Source organism: Paramisgurnus dabryanus, chromosome 13, assembly GCF_030506205.2.
Source record: "Paramisgurnus dabryanus chromosome 13, PD_genome_1.1, whole genome shotgun sequence".
NCBI lineage: Eukaryota > Metazoa > Chordata > Actinopteri > Cypriniformes > Cobitidae > Paramisgurnus > Paramisgurnus dabryanus.
This window is the reverse complement of record NC_133349.1, coordinates 33184519-33198829: the sequence shown is the minus strand read 5'-3', so window position 1 is coordinate 33198829 and position 14311 is coordinate 33184519. Positions and strand designations below refer to the sequence as shown.

At 37.1% G+C, this 14311-nt stretch overlaps 4 long non-coding RNA genes across 6 annotated transcripts; 3 read left to right on the top strand and 1 right to left on the bottom strand.

The window, feature by feature from the left end:
• The first annotated feature begins 2080 nt into the window (after nucleotides 1-2080).
• Nucleotides 2081-5716, top strand: LOC135746490 (uncharacterized). Its single transcript, XR_012334812.1, has 6 exons — nucleotides 2081-2189; nucleotides 2716-2834; nucleotides 3094-3118; nucleotides 3204-3324; nucleotides 3409-3670; nucleotides 5594-5716. It is a non-coding gene; the product is annotated as an uncharacterized lncRNA (long non-coding RNA).
• LOC135746491 (uncharacterized) lies at nucleotides 2754-8367 on the bottom strand. 2 transcript variants are annotated; one of them, XR_012334814.1, is made up of 9 exons: nucleotides 8182-8367; nucleotides 7001-7099; nucleotides 6710-6834; nucleotides 6524-6633; nucleotides 5889-5943; nucleotides 5582-5650; nucleotides 3418-3471; nucleotides 3213-3266; nucleotides 2754-2889 (listed from the first exon to the last, which is right to left on the bottom strand). It is a non-coding gene; the product is annotated as an uncharacterized lncRNA (long non-coding RNA). The 2 variants fall into 2 exon arrangements; XR_012334813.1 differs by lacking the exons at nucleotides 6524-6633; nucleotides 7001-7099; nucleotides 8182-8367 and having other exon boundaries at nucleotides 6710-6836.
• LOC141280003 (uncharacterized) lies at nucleotides 5880-6856 on the top strand. The gene is made up of 3 exons (XR_012334815.1): nucleotides 5880-5979; nucleotides 6541-6603; nucleotides 6723-6856. It is a non-coding gene; the product is annotated as an uncharacterized lncRNA (long non-coding RNA).
• LOC141280002 (uncharacterized) lies at nucleotides 7518-11899 on the top strand. Of its 2 annotated transcripts, XR_012334811.1 has the most exons (5): nucleotides 7518-7735; nucleotides 8773-9073; nucleotides 9254-9392; nucleotides 10363-10422; nucleotides 11763-11899. It is a non-coding gene; the product is annotated as an uncharacterized lncRNA (long non-coding RNA). The 2 variants fall into 2 exon arrangements; XR_012334810.1 differs by lacking the exon at nucleotides 10363-10422 and having other exon boundaries at nucleotides 7519-7735.
• The last annotated feature ends 2412 nt before the right edge of the window (nucleotides 11900-14311 follow it).

Sequence of the window (14311 nt, the reverse complement as noted above, 5' to 3'; positions counted from 1 at the left end):
TCGTCAGTCAACAGAGAGTCGCTTTTTGTTACCTCCGTGTCGAACCAACCTTATACAAAAGACAGTGCTGTATAGAGCAATGGTGGCATGGAATTCTCTTCCGCAGTTTTTGATTTTGGGAATGAATGCAATGAATTTTCGTAAAAGATTAAGACTTTATCTGTTTACATTAGAATAATTGTTATTATTTATATTTGTTGCTTTTCTGATATGAATGGTTAAAGAGTAGTGGTAGTATTGCTGTAACTGTGTATTGTGAGAATGAAAAATGTAGAGCTGTTGTTGTTTTTGTTGTTTGTTTTTTGTTTGTTTTTATTTTTAGTACGTAGTTGTATTGTTATGTATTAATGTATGCACTCCATTTTTGTCTGTATAATGTATGGTTTTATGTTATAGGAATATATAAATTTTTTGTTGTTGAAGTCTATAGACCCCAGGAAGAATAGCTGCTGCCTTTGCAGCAGCTAATGGGGATCTTAATAAACAAACAAACAAACAAACCAGTGACGCGAGCTGAAGGTCATGCTGCCGCAGAAAACATTTGTGTTAATTTTAAAACATTTTGTAGCGTCTGCCTGAAGAGCCTGTTTCTTTTTGTCGCGCAGTTTTTCTGCACCTCCCTTGCGTTTTTTCTCCATCTCTCTCTCTCTCTATTTTGACACATGAACTAACCGACGATTCACGCTCACTTGTACAGAGACCAAAGCGGTGAATGGGCCAGCATAATGTAATTTAAACAAAATACCCAATGGGCTGCTGCTTAAATGTCAGTGGGCCGGTCTGTCTAGAAAAAAAAGACACTAACTGGGCTACTCAGACAAAGATAGTATGAGATCGGCCCAAAAAGTACGTTGGCCCTCCGGGAAACTGCCCAGTGTGCCAGATGGCCAGTCCGCCCCTGCCCCCATGCAACGACTAACACTATGAGTGCCCAAATCACTGTAATGTTGCAGTTACATCCACCGTCGCGCACTCCCCATCAGGTCCCCCATTAGCTGTCATTGGAGAGAAACTGTCGTTCAGACACTAAGCGCTACGCGGGCGTTTAAAAATAAAAAAGGCATCATGAAGCGCTCATCCTTCAGGATTTTCCAAAAGACAGAGAAAGAAAGAAGAAGAGGAAAACACCAAAGACACAGTGGTAAGTAAACCATTTTTATCTCCAAATACAACTGTCTGATGTGTTTTCACATCTTTGCGAACATAAACCTTGACATTAGTGACCAAACACAACGGTAGATGTGAGCGTTGTTAGAGAGTGAAAAAGTTTAACTAATAGTCATACACAACCCAGATAGCACACGTACGTCGCGGAGATGTCTGCGCGATGTCTTCTTTTTCGTCTGGAAGACGTATTATATAGGGCGTTTGCTCATCTGGAAGGCGTCGCCGAGACGTCCGACCCAGCTGTTTGCAAGACACCCAGCAGATCTTTACAAGATGTATGTTATTTAGAACGATGGCGAGCCGCCGTTTCCCAGATCTTTACAAGATGTTAGAACGGCAAGCCGCTCTTTCACAGATCTTTAGAAGAGCTTTAAAAGATGCCGAGCCGCTCTTTTCCAGATGTTTAGAAGAGCTTTAAAAGATGCCGAGCCGCTCTTTCCCAGATCTTTAGAAGAGCAGAAAGACGGTAAGCCGCTCTTTCCCAGATGTTTGTAAGATTAAAAGATCCCTCATTAACAAATTGAATTGCCCTAAACTACAGCAAATTATTTCTACACACATCTACACATGCATGCTGTGTCGTCGATATTAAGTAATTAAAACACAATTTTCAATTGATCTTAAAACAGGCAGTTGTTGATTTTATAAAGCACATTTATTCAAATTAAACAATGAAAACTTTCATTCATTTATCTTTAAAGATGCATTTTACATGACAGTATGCGAAAACAACAACATATAAACATAACATATTTAAAATAATCAAAACCTTTCCGCGTCTGCTTTATTAATCTCCATTCTAAAATAAAACATTACAAAAAATTACCTGGAAATAATCGTGAAAGGCTGTTCTTTCTTTATAGCGTTAATTAGGATCTAGAAGATAAAATTACCTGAAAGTGTTGTCATTGTTAAATAAATTACGGATGTGCGTCTTTGCGTCAAGGTCATGATTCTACATAACAACATCCGCTTGACCTCGCAATGCCAAGAAGAAGAAAGGCGTGGAACATTTGCTTAAGGTATGTAGTAAAAAGCATTTAAATAATAAACTGTTTGCTGTCGGATCATTTAAATAATACCTCGAGATTGGGTTGATAACAGTTATTCATGCTTTAATATTGATATTTCGCCCACCTGTCTGATGTTAATTTATTTTGATCGTTCATGTAACTGAGTCTTTCTAGAAAGACGATCAGTATTATGGTTGATATTTGTATTGCACTTGTTAAAATTTGTTTTTGCCCCCATTTTTCATTTCATGAGCTGAAGTTAAATATTTTCTATGTCCCCAAAAGGCCTATTTCTCTCAAATGTTATTCACAAATCTGTCTAAATCTGTGTTAGGGTTGCGTTTATAATTGTGGTTAGTGTGTGTGTAAGGCTCTGCCTGTGAAAACACATCTAAAGTCTTTTTTGTGATGTACTGTTTTCTACATAAAATCATCCTAAACAATGAAAAGAAAATTTTGTAAAAATATCTTATCTTTAATATTGGCTGAGTAAGATTCTTTGTATAAACCCTCAGTCTGTTAATTTTGTCTCCAGCCTGTTAAGATCTTCAGCAGATGTTTGAGAAAAAAGTCATCATCCTCTTCGTCACACTTCATCCGTATTTGGGGTAACAAGCACCTGCTTCCCACAAGAGACTGGACCGCTGAAGTCAGGTGGTTAGTCTTTATTTGCATTCATCCTAGTACCATCAAGACTGCCTTTTTGCAGCTGTAATAGCAAAGATAAATGAATTAGGGGTGTAGCTTTTAAAATGCTTTTACTATTAAATGCATTATTTTGATTTATTTAAACTTAAGAATCAAATAGGTGTGTAGTTTAGGTAAAATTCTTATAACTGCATTTGTCTGTTTTACAACAGATGTAACCAAGTATAAATTTACTGTTTTTTTTTTATGTTGGATGGATCATCAGACCTGCACCTTCCTTGAACATGTCGGTAAGGTAACACTTCATGCGAGTTAATGATGATGCTTTTTTATAAGAACTTTTTATAAATAAATATTATTATTGGGTTTTTTTAGGTATCTTACTCTGTATTTGTTCACGGTGGTCACCCCAGGGTCTCAGGACTCAAATTGAGTGCTCTATGGATTAAACAGAAAATGCAGTATAAACAAGTGTTATGTTGTCTTGAACATGTTGGTAAGGTAACACTTCATGCGAGTTAATGATGATGCTTTTTCATGAGAACTTTTTATAAATAAATATTTTTATTGTTTTTTTTAGGTAACTTACTCTGTATTTGTTCACGGTGGTCATCCCAGGGTCTCAGGACTCAAAACGATTGCTCTATGGATTGAACATAAAATGTAGTATAAACAAGTGTTAAGTTATGTCTTTAAATGCCACTAATAATGTGTTTCTGTTTTCTTTCTCATTATGCTAACAAACGCTCTTTTACCCCTCATGTTAGGTAGATCAACACTCCAACCATCTGCATTAGGGACTGAATAAAGGATGCCCTCTGTAGCTGGGAATGTTAGATCAGGTAATTTGCATTTGATATATTTTTAAAGACACACACACTAATGCTGCTTGTACACCGCCAGCGACTAGCAACACAATCTCGTTCATTCCAATGAAAGCTTTGCCCCATTCAGCAACATGAGCAACTGTGACCATTGACAACAGGAAGTGGGCATGTCCAGCTATGCCACAACTTTGAGGAAAGTTCAACTTGATGAAGGACTTTTGGTAGCAACTACCAATGAGAGTGAAGCAGTGAAGTTCATGTCATCCGTCTTTTGTCATTTACTGAGAGGATTGTTACTCATTTGTTTATAGTTTTTACTAGGACAACCAGAATTGGGAACGCCTTCTAATAAATGCAGCATAAGGCCTTAACTGTCTGTGGCAAATATTTTTAGCACCCAAAATAAATAGGGGTGCTGCTTTTAAAAGAAAACACCACAGTTTTTCAATATTTTACTATGTTCTTACCTCAACTTAGATCAATTAATACATCCTTATCTTTCATCAATGCATGCACTTAATATTTGTACAGCACGTCGTGAATGTGTTAGCATTTAGCCTAGCCCCATTCATTCCTCGGCGCGCAGTAACATCATCACTCCTGACTACTCCCCCTCTTTTGAGTTTGAGCGAGAGGTGGAGTAATCAGGAGTGATGTTACTGCGCGCCGAGGTCGAAGTGCTGCAAACTTAGTGCTCTTTTGCCATACAATATAGTTCTCATTTTTATCCGCTTAAAAAATCACCACGTTTTATTTTGTGCCACCATACTTACTCATGTAACTACTCATGTAACAGTCTTTAAATAGGGAAAACATGAAAGGGTTGGGTGGCTTCTAAATTCATCCCTGTTTGGATCCTAAGGAATGAATGGGGCTAGGCTAAATGCTAACACATTCACAATGCACTGTACAAAGATTAAGTGCACGCATTGAAAAAAGATAGGGATGTATTAATTCGTCTAAGGTAAAAACATAGTAACATTTTGGAAAGCGGTGGTGTTTTCCATTTAAAGGGATTGTTCACCCAAAAATGAAAATAAATGTAATTAATGACACCACCCTCATGTTGTTCCAAACTTGTAAGACCTCCGTTCATCTTCGGAACACAGTTTAAGATATTTTAGATTTAGTCCGAGAGCTTTCTGACCCTCCAAAAATTGTATGTGCTGTATACTGTCTCATTTCCAGAAAGTTAATTAAAACATCATCAAAGTAGTCCATGTGACATCAGTGGGTCAGTTAGAATTAGTTGAAACATCATAAATACATTTTGGTCCAAAAATAAAGATTTATTCAGCATTGTCTTCTCTTCCGGGCCTGTTGCGAATGCGCGTGCACAGTGGCGCTGCTGACGTACGACGCTGCTGACGTGTTATCCTCAGACATGTTTGCGAAGATTGTTTTGTTTACAGCGTCTCCCTCAGACTGTAAACGAAAAAAAAAAAGCTTGGGTGCACCAGATAACAAGCCAGCAGCATCGTACGGAAGCAGTGTCATGCACACGGTTCACAACAGACCCGGAAGAGAAGACAATTCCGAATAAAGTCGTAATATTTGGACCTAAATGTATTTTTGCTGCTTCAACAAATTCTAACTGACCCACTGATGTCACAAGAACTACTTTGATGATGTTTTTATTACCTTTCTGGACATGAACAGTATACCGTACATACATTTTTAATGGAGGGTCAGCAAGCTCTCGGACTACATCTAAAATATCTAAATGGTTACTAAAATTGAGGTCAGATTTTTGAAAACGTGGTCATCCAAAGTTCTCGGTACAGAAAATCTGTTTTGTATGGATCAGAGTTAGACATGGTCATGTAATATATAACAATGTAATAGCAAGTGTTATGTTGTTTTTGAAAATGCTCTGGAAATGAAAAAAGCTTTGTTTATCCACTATGCTATCAAATGCTCTTTTACCTTGCATGTTAGGCGGATCAACATTCCATCCATCTGCATTAGGATCTACCTTAGAGACACTCACTGGAGCTGTAAATGGGAAGCAGGTAAGTTGCACAACAGGTTTCTTGTAGCATTCTTAGACTAGCAATTTTTATGTGATAACTTTAACATGATAGAAATTGTTAAACTACGTCTGTGGTCTATATTGTCTATATTGTCTGAGAGAAATTCTTACTCAAGAATCTGCATATTGCTGTAGATATGCAGAGTACTTATCTCGAAACAGTCGTAAAATATTAATGTTTTTGTTTTGTAAGTCACTTACTTTGCATTCGTCCTTGGTGGTCACCCCAGGGTCTCTAGAGTGAAAATTACTCAATCTATGGATTAAACAGAAAATTTAGTTGTATGAAGTGGTATGTTGTCTTTAAATGCCATTAAAAATGTGTTTCTGTTTTCTGTCTCATATTAAGAAATACTCTTTAACCTGCCCACTGGAGCTGGGAATGGTTAGCTGCATGTTTTACATTTACAAATAAACAAACAGAGTTAGATAAGTCCATACATACCATTCTCATCTCCGTGTGTGCTGTAACTCTGTCTGACGCAGCCCCTGCTAGCTAAGCTTAGAACAAAAGACTGGTAGTGAATTTTATACAAATCACAACACATAAATTGGAAAATGTCCACGTTACTTTGTCACTTATTGGAAGCAGTATGCTAGCTGGAGCCATTCACTTCCAGTCTTTGTGCTAAGCTAAGCTAGCTGGGGCTGCATCAGACAGAGTTACAGCACACACAGGGATGAGAAAGGTATGTATGGACTTATCTAACTCTGGGGGATACGGTGAATAAGCTAAATTCCCAAAATGTGGGCGTGTTCCTTTAAGGATTTAGGGGTATTTTGAAGTTAAATGAAGCCGTTTTACTTTTTAAACTGTCTCTTTTATAAGGACTTACTGAATTTCTTTTTGCAGCAATTTGGGACATTCTTCCAGTTGTCAGCAACTTTGTGAAAAAGGCTGGAAACTTAAATGCAGGTACTGTTTCATTCTTTTGTTTTTTTACAGCTATGAAAAATAATGTGTTATTAATTGTACTGTCTATTAATTAATTATTTTATACAGTGTAACTGATTCTGCTTACCTGACTCATGCAGAATTCTGGCCTGGTGTTTGGTCCGTGCTGTCTTTGACTCTTGCATCTCCATCATCCTGACCCTCTTTAGCAGCCTGCCATGTATTTATTTGGAGGCCACCATGAGCACCCATCTGCATAATATGACTTTGTTACTCAGATGTCCATGCTCCTACAAATTCTACATTTTTTGTAAAGCTGCAACAAGTTGAAACCCTATAATTATTAACGTTTGATTTTGAAATATGTAATTCAAATACATGAATAAGTAACAAAAGCAGAAATATATTAAGACATTACCTTTTTGTTGCTTGTTTACTGATCTATCAATTCTTTTGCATTTTCATAATTGATCATCATAACTTGGTATACAGTGGATGTGTGGCTGCAGATAACTTTCTGAAGTCAATTTAAAAAGACAAAAGTTAATAAATGCTGAATTGGTCAAATATACATTGTTGTATTTTCACCATTTTGATGTTTAGGCATTTCATAACTTGAGGGTTAATTCACGTATACTGATGTTTCAAATCAAAGATTAATTTATTAATGACAGCTAATCATTTTATAAAGATTTTTATTACAATATTTATTTATATAATATCAATTTAATACATTTAATTCGTTACACCTACATTACTGAGCGCAAGGGAGTGCAGCCAACAAATACATTCAGGTGTGTTCGACTTAAAACCGAGATGCGCAGACAGCACGTGGTATGACATCAAAGTACCGCGAGAGTTTGGGAAAGCCCCGGAAAAGGTTTGAACTCGCGGTATTTGATGTCACGATCGGTTTGCGTGTAGATCAGCATGAAGTCGAACACATCTAAAAGATGTGTGGGCTGCCTGCACTCAACGTTGCGATAATTCAGTAGAGTCTAACCTCAATCGGTTTTTGCAGCTTCTGGGTGTCGTGTCGAACGATCGCAGAACGATATTTTGTTCTTTTCCAACTCGATTTTTAACTCCCTAAACTAGTAGGATGTTCCAACGGGTGAAGCAACAGTGCTGACGGCAGAGTTTCAGTGTCAATGTAAGTAAACCATTTTAACAGAAAATATGTTGTTATGCAGGCATGTAAGTTAGTCGATCTACAGAATGATCGTCGTAAATGTTCTATACGCGATTAAAAGCTTATTAACGTTTATCAATGCACTGCTATTCAGGCCGCTGCAAAGTCCCGAAGCCACGTTGTAACGTTAACTCCACATGTTACGCACTGGTGGGGATAAACCAGCCATTTTAATAGAGTTATTAAATGTCTCAAACCTTTCCCGCCCTTTAACGTTACGTTAAAATGGCCCTTATACGGATAACGTTACTGTCAGTCAGACCTTAAACCACTCAAAACCGTTAACGTTGTTCTATTGGAGTGGTTTGATAATTGTATTTATTAATTGTTTCAGTTATATTAGTTATATCTGTTCTTTAATTCGTATTTCTAACAATTAAAACCCAGGAATGACAAGCTATACTTACCAACATTTTGACGATCAAACTGACAGAAAAACTAACTTAAAGCCGACTATTAAACCAAAAACATACTATTACAAAGTGAAGAGTAACGTAATGTGTACAAAATGTATTATTTACAGGTTATTAATAATGTTATTTGCGACAAAAAAGTTGAGGGCACTCGAGCAAATAACGGTCTTCTGGTAAATATTGTGGTCACGTGATGGCCTCGCGACATATAAGTCGTTTCGGTCGTTTCTCAAACGCACAACTGCGTCCTTTTAAAATTATTTTTAATATTTTTTTTAAATAATAAGAAATACAAGGGGGTACATTATACATATATAAAATAAAAATAAATAAGGCTCCGTCCTTTTCTTTTTTTTTTAAATAAGGCTCCGTCCTAGAAGGCTGCATGTCTTGGCTGCCACGTCATCAAGCATCGTCGAAGGACATCTCAATCTGCTTGTTTTCTATTTTGTTGTTTTAATTTAATTACAAAATGTTTAACTGTCCATGTTGTAAAGACAGTTGATACATGACTTTTATTCACTGTACTACATTATTGAATTTTTTTGGTGATGCATTGCTAATTTTCAACTTCTCTCTTTAAAGTTTTCATGCCATGATCACTGGGGCGGAAACCATGACGTTGCCTTGGACTTCAAACTAAACCATCTCATTCTGGCTTTTTTCTAACATCGAAATCTCAGAAGGACAGGACTAAGATGGACGCAGCCTCCACATGCAACCTTGCATTTGAGGAACACCCATAGAACGGTCAACTTACCCCATACTCTAACCTGAATGCAGGGATCATAAAACTTTATCTTTTACCTTAATTGTTAGATGGGTGTTGATACCAAACTTTTTTGTCTCGTCTACCCAGGAGAAAGTCATGGGTTCTGCTGCTGAGGTTGTCATAAAGCATGCTTTTTCCATTTGTTGCATTGGGCAATATTATCAAGAGATTCTGAAAGAAATAAGATAATTTTCAAAGCATTAACATGAATATGAAAGCATTAATTCATTAATGACCATCTTTTATTATTGTTTATTTACAGTGTCTTTTATTCTGCTTACCTGACTCTTGCAGAATTCTGGCTTGATGTTTGGTCCACCTGTTAGCTGGCTCTGGTGCTTGGTAGTCTTCTCAAACCTCTGAATCAAGGCCACCATGAGAGGCCTTCTGAAGACCATCATTACGCTTCAGATCCAGTTGTCTTTACTATGAGGTAAATCTTTTTTAACTGCAGCATTGAGCGTTATGTGCGCTGTTTATGCGCACTGAACGCCTTGCATTTTTGCCCTCTACTGCAACATGCCTTTTTGAAGGAGCGCTAAGAGCGGAAAAGCACCTGACGTCATTTGTGTCTTTCCATTGTCCAATTGAATATGGGGAGAGGCGGGCCTTCCGTTGTAGGGACCGATGTTTACAGTTATTTGAAACAACCGTACTTCAGTCACTTACTGTCTCCTGTGTTTTTATGCACCTCTCACCTTCGATCAAAGTCAGTGCAAGCGTCCTCTTTTTAAAGTTTTTGCTTATATGACAGTTAATAGCAAAAGAGCGCTCACGCTTCAATATTTGATTGACAGGACAGCTGCCTCGGTGGTTGCCTAGCAATATAAAAAGCTGCGCTGCACTGCTTTTTATAAAGTGACCAAATCAAGGTGCACCTTGTGTTTCCACGTCTTTAGAACGCATTTGGTGTGATTGGCCCCCAACAAGGGTTTTTTCTGCTGCTTTTTATTTTTTCAGCTTTTGCCTTGATATTGTATTTTACATTGGTAAATGCCTATGGACATTTGCTACTAGCGTTCTGCATGTGTAAATGCACATCGATGCGAACAACGACGCAAACGTGTAAATGAAAAGTGGCGGATAGCCTACTGTGCAGAGGCATTGGGGTAGGTCTAACTAAATCAGCCTTAATGACAACTGCATCAGTCTTCAATGATGGTTTAACTTTTACACAGATAAACACTCACTTTGTCTATCCAGCCGTCAAGGTTAGAGTTCGAACAGATTCAGATAGTTGGTTTTGTTCATTTTCTAAGTTTTTTGTTGATATTTTAGTCCTAATTGATTATGACAGATTTGTTACAGCATTATCTGTCAAAATGACAGGCAATAAGAAAGTTTAATTCAACCTCTGGTTGTAAAGCAGATTTTGAACCAGTCTTCTTCAATTGTGTCACTAGCTTACCACAATCCCTGTGCACCAGCTATGGAAAGTGCAGACCAAACTTCTACCTCCACCTGTGAGTCTCTTCCCACATTTAGTAAAGTAATGAATGCGGTCTTACAAATGAAAGGTTTTTTTAGGGTACATTATTTTAATTACCAAATGATTTCTCGGATGAATTGGATTAAAAGACAAAACAAGCACATTTATTTCAAACACATCAACGCAACGTCATTGCTATAAATCAATGCAGCTATTTCGGATAAAAGATAATGCACATCAGGTCACACAAATCAAACACGAAGAGTTGTCATACACAGTGTGTACAGTCAGTCATTCAAATTGGATATACACAAAAATCAGATTTAAACTGACAGTGTAAACATAGTCTATGAGATCAATGAGGGGTCAATTAGATCTAGTTCAATCAACACCCTCACCATGCTCTACCAGCTTTAGGTGCTTAGACCTGTTTTTCTAATCAAACAATACAAGGACAGATGTTCCGGCGTTATTGCCTTCATGGCATGAAAGATTAAAATCTGCATTTAAACCCAAAGGGGATATGATCTTTAAATAAAATTGCCTGTCATTTTATTGATTACAACCATAATACTGAACAACTTTAAAGGTCCCGTTTTTCCTGTGTTTTTGAAGCTTTGATTGTGTTTACAGTGCACAATATAACATGTGTTCATGTTTCACATGCGGTATTTTTCACACAATCTACTTATCTATATAGTGCTTTCACTGTCCTAAAAATGGCTGATGTCTTCTTTGTCCTATGAAGTCCCTCCTTCAGAAATGCGTAATGAGTTCTGATTGTGTAGTTTGTTTAGTATGTTGTGATTTGACAGCAGCTTAGCTTAGCCAGGGCGGAGTTTAGTCAAACACACTTGCTTTGACGTCATTCAACCGGGAAGTAAAGGGCTGTAGTCCAAACCGGCCGTTCGCTGTATTGAAAGGGGAATTCTGTTAAAGATAATACATCGCCTGGCTGGCAGTGAACTTTAAGCTTTAACATTTACAGGTATTATTTATGCGATTACAGCAACATTACACACTAACTAAAGTTTGAAATATGGGATCAGGAAAAACGTGACCTTTAATGTTTAAGTATTGAGGAAGGAATGAATTCTTACTGTGGTGGAGATATTGAAAACTCTTACAAAGAGAGTCATTTTGGGTGTTTTATTTAAAGACCATGTCCCCTTTTAGCCTGACTACGTCAGACTTCGTGCTTCCGCTCAAGCAAAGTAGCAGAGAATGGTATTACTAGGCTGGTCCCCTTTGGGTTTAAATGAAGATTTTGATCTTTCATGTTTTTAATATTTTGGTTTTTCTTTGGGTGCAATTTTTATAAATGAAATACTTTGTCTGATGTGATGATGTTCCCATTGTGTTCTGTTGTTACAGATGGGACTGAACTGGAGTCTGTGAACTAATGCTGTTTTCGAGACAACTTGGATGTTGGATATTATTGACATCAAACCTGTAAGAAGTCTGGAACAGACTTCAACTTGGGACAGATCCATCAACACCGACCTCAACGAGATGCATCATTTGACATTGCAGACAAGTTGGTGGCTAGCCTTTCACAGCCTTACATGAACCGCAAACAAACTTTAAACTATTTTTACAGCACATAATATTTATGAACATGAATGTTAAATTATCCAGTAACCGTTTTCTGCCATAATTGGCACAAGAGCACAAACAACTTCTGGCGTCTCATTATGTGGTAAACACGCAAATGTGATATGTGATTGACTGGAATGCATTGAGGTCGGAGGTAGGATATTTAATTACATAACATCAGAAATCCGAGTTGTTTGTAACACTTGTTGGACTTTAAGGCGTCCATTTGCATGTTCATAATTTAGAGGAAAGGCACAAGATACGAATATCTAAGTTCAAATATTTATTGATCAGATTGAAAAAGTTTAACAGCGCTGGGTCCTCTCAAGTAGCGAACAACCAGCTCAGGAAGTAACATGCATATTTATAAGATATGTGACGTCGATCTTTCTTCAGAAAATCTCCACCCACAAAGGCCGTTCCCCTCGTCCATCTGACTCCATCACCACACCCAATTTTAGCCTGTAGGCAAAGATGGACACACATAGACAAAGAAAAAAACAATCTGTTCTCCTCTCATCCCTGGGAGCCCTGCAGTTCTTCTCCAGTACTCCTCCACTTTAAATAGCATGTTATAATGCTTTCTTAAAAACAAATCATTAATAAAACATTCATTTATAAAAAACATAAGCTGTAAGATGAAAGTGATTATTATGTAAAACATATTTCAATATCATGACATCATTTCATTATTTGTAAAATTGGTTATATGAATAAGGCACACATTAACTTCTTTAGATAGATAAACACATATTAAATCTTTTACTGCAATACTACTTCTAAGCAAACACTTTAATCATTATTAAAAACCATCTTTTAGGAAAGAAAACACACACACACACAGACACACAGGAGATTCTGTTCTTCAAGGTTGAGCTGCCCTGCCCCCATTAAGTTATTCTGTATGCAACCTTCATTTCATTGGTTAATACAAATTTATCAAAGACAACATCTTATATTTATTACATCAATTATTCAATGATTAATACTGATTAAGTAAGAAATACATTGCATATTTTATCCTGTGAACATTAAGGCATTAGTTAATGACATAGTCGCCTGTTTGCTTTCCCCCTCAGGCCTCTCTCTTATCTTGATCAATACCAGGCGTAAATTCCTCAGCATATGCTCCTTGTAGCTTTTACACACATACAAAAACTGGTAACTCTCCACTCTCGAACATAAACACCTCATTTCTACGTAATAGCTCAGTGCATATATGAAACACACAATGTTTATAGAATAAAATGAACAATTAAAGAAATATAAAAATGGAACAAAATCAATTTCCACAGTCCTTATTTGGACATCTTTGTAACTTTAACACTTTTAGCAATTAGCAAGATTGATAAAACAACATAAAAATCCCACAATTCCCTCTCTTGACCTCTGAAAGAGGTCACACATTTTCTTCTTCCTCCTCGTCCAGGTTCTGTAGGCCTAATAGGGGCATGCTATATGGGGGTGGATTTTCTTTTTTTCTCTATTGCAGACACTATCAGCCTATTACACAGGGATCTGAGACAGGGGATTCAACAACATCCACAAGTGACCAGGATAGCCACAAATACACCAATGGACACTACTATAGAGGTTACTATTGCCCTCCACAATCTATCACACTGCATAAATCAAAGGTGTATGATATCGTTGAATTTTTTGTGTAATTCAATTCAATTCCCCCATATCTCTTTAAGCACTGATCTTGTGGTGTTATCTTGAACCTTTTGTCAATTTTCAAATTACCTCCATTGTTTATGCTAAATATTATGGTGATTATAATTGCAGTTATAACTCCTAGGGCCCACAGAACCTTCCAATTTGCATATAGCTTCATCTCTGTGGAAAAAATACACTTATGCCTATTGGCTAATACTCAAATAACAATCGTAAATTCAAAAAGGAAAAGAAAAATGAAATATGAAATTAATACTGTAGAATTGTATAAGAAACTTAAGAAATTCAAAGATCAAAATTCAAAGGTCAATAGTTACCCAGGTTATAATGAATATATGGTAATTGTGATATTCAGGTCTCTAAACACTTCTGTCAGGATTTCCAGCACTTTGTGGAAATCCAATTTATCCAGGCCACACCCCAGCCGGGGAGTGGATACACTTGTTATGTTTTCTTTCTCACACCACTCTCTCATACGTCTGAGGCTGTGGGTAAAATTCTCATATGTTGGTAAATCAGTACAATTTTGTTTTGTTATTAAATGAAAAATCAATCTGCCGTCGTCCTCGTGGGTAACTGCACATTCACCTGTGTGTTTGTTCTGTCTTACAACCTTTTGTGTGCCGTACTTCGCTTTGAATTGTACGGCT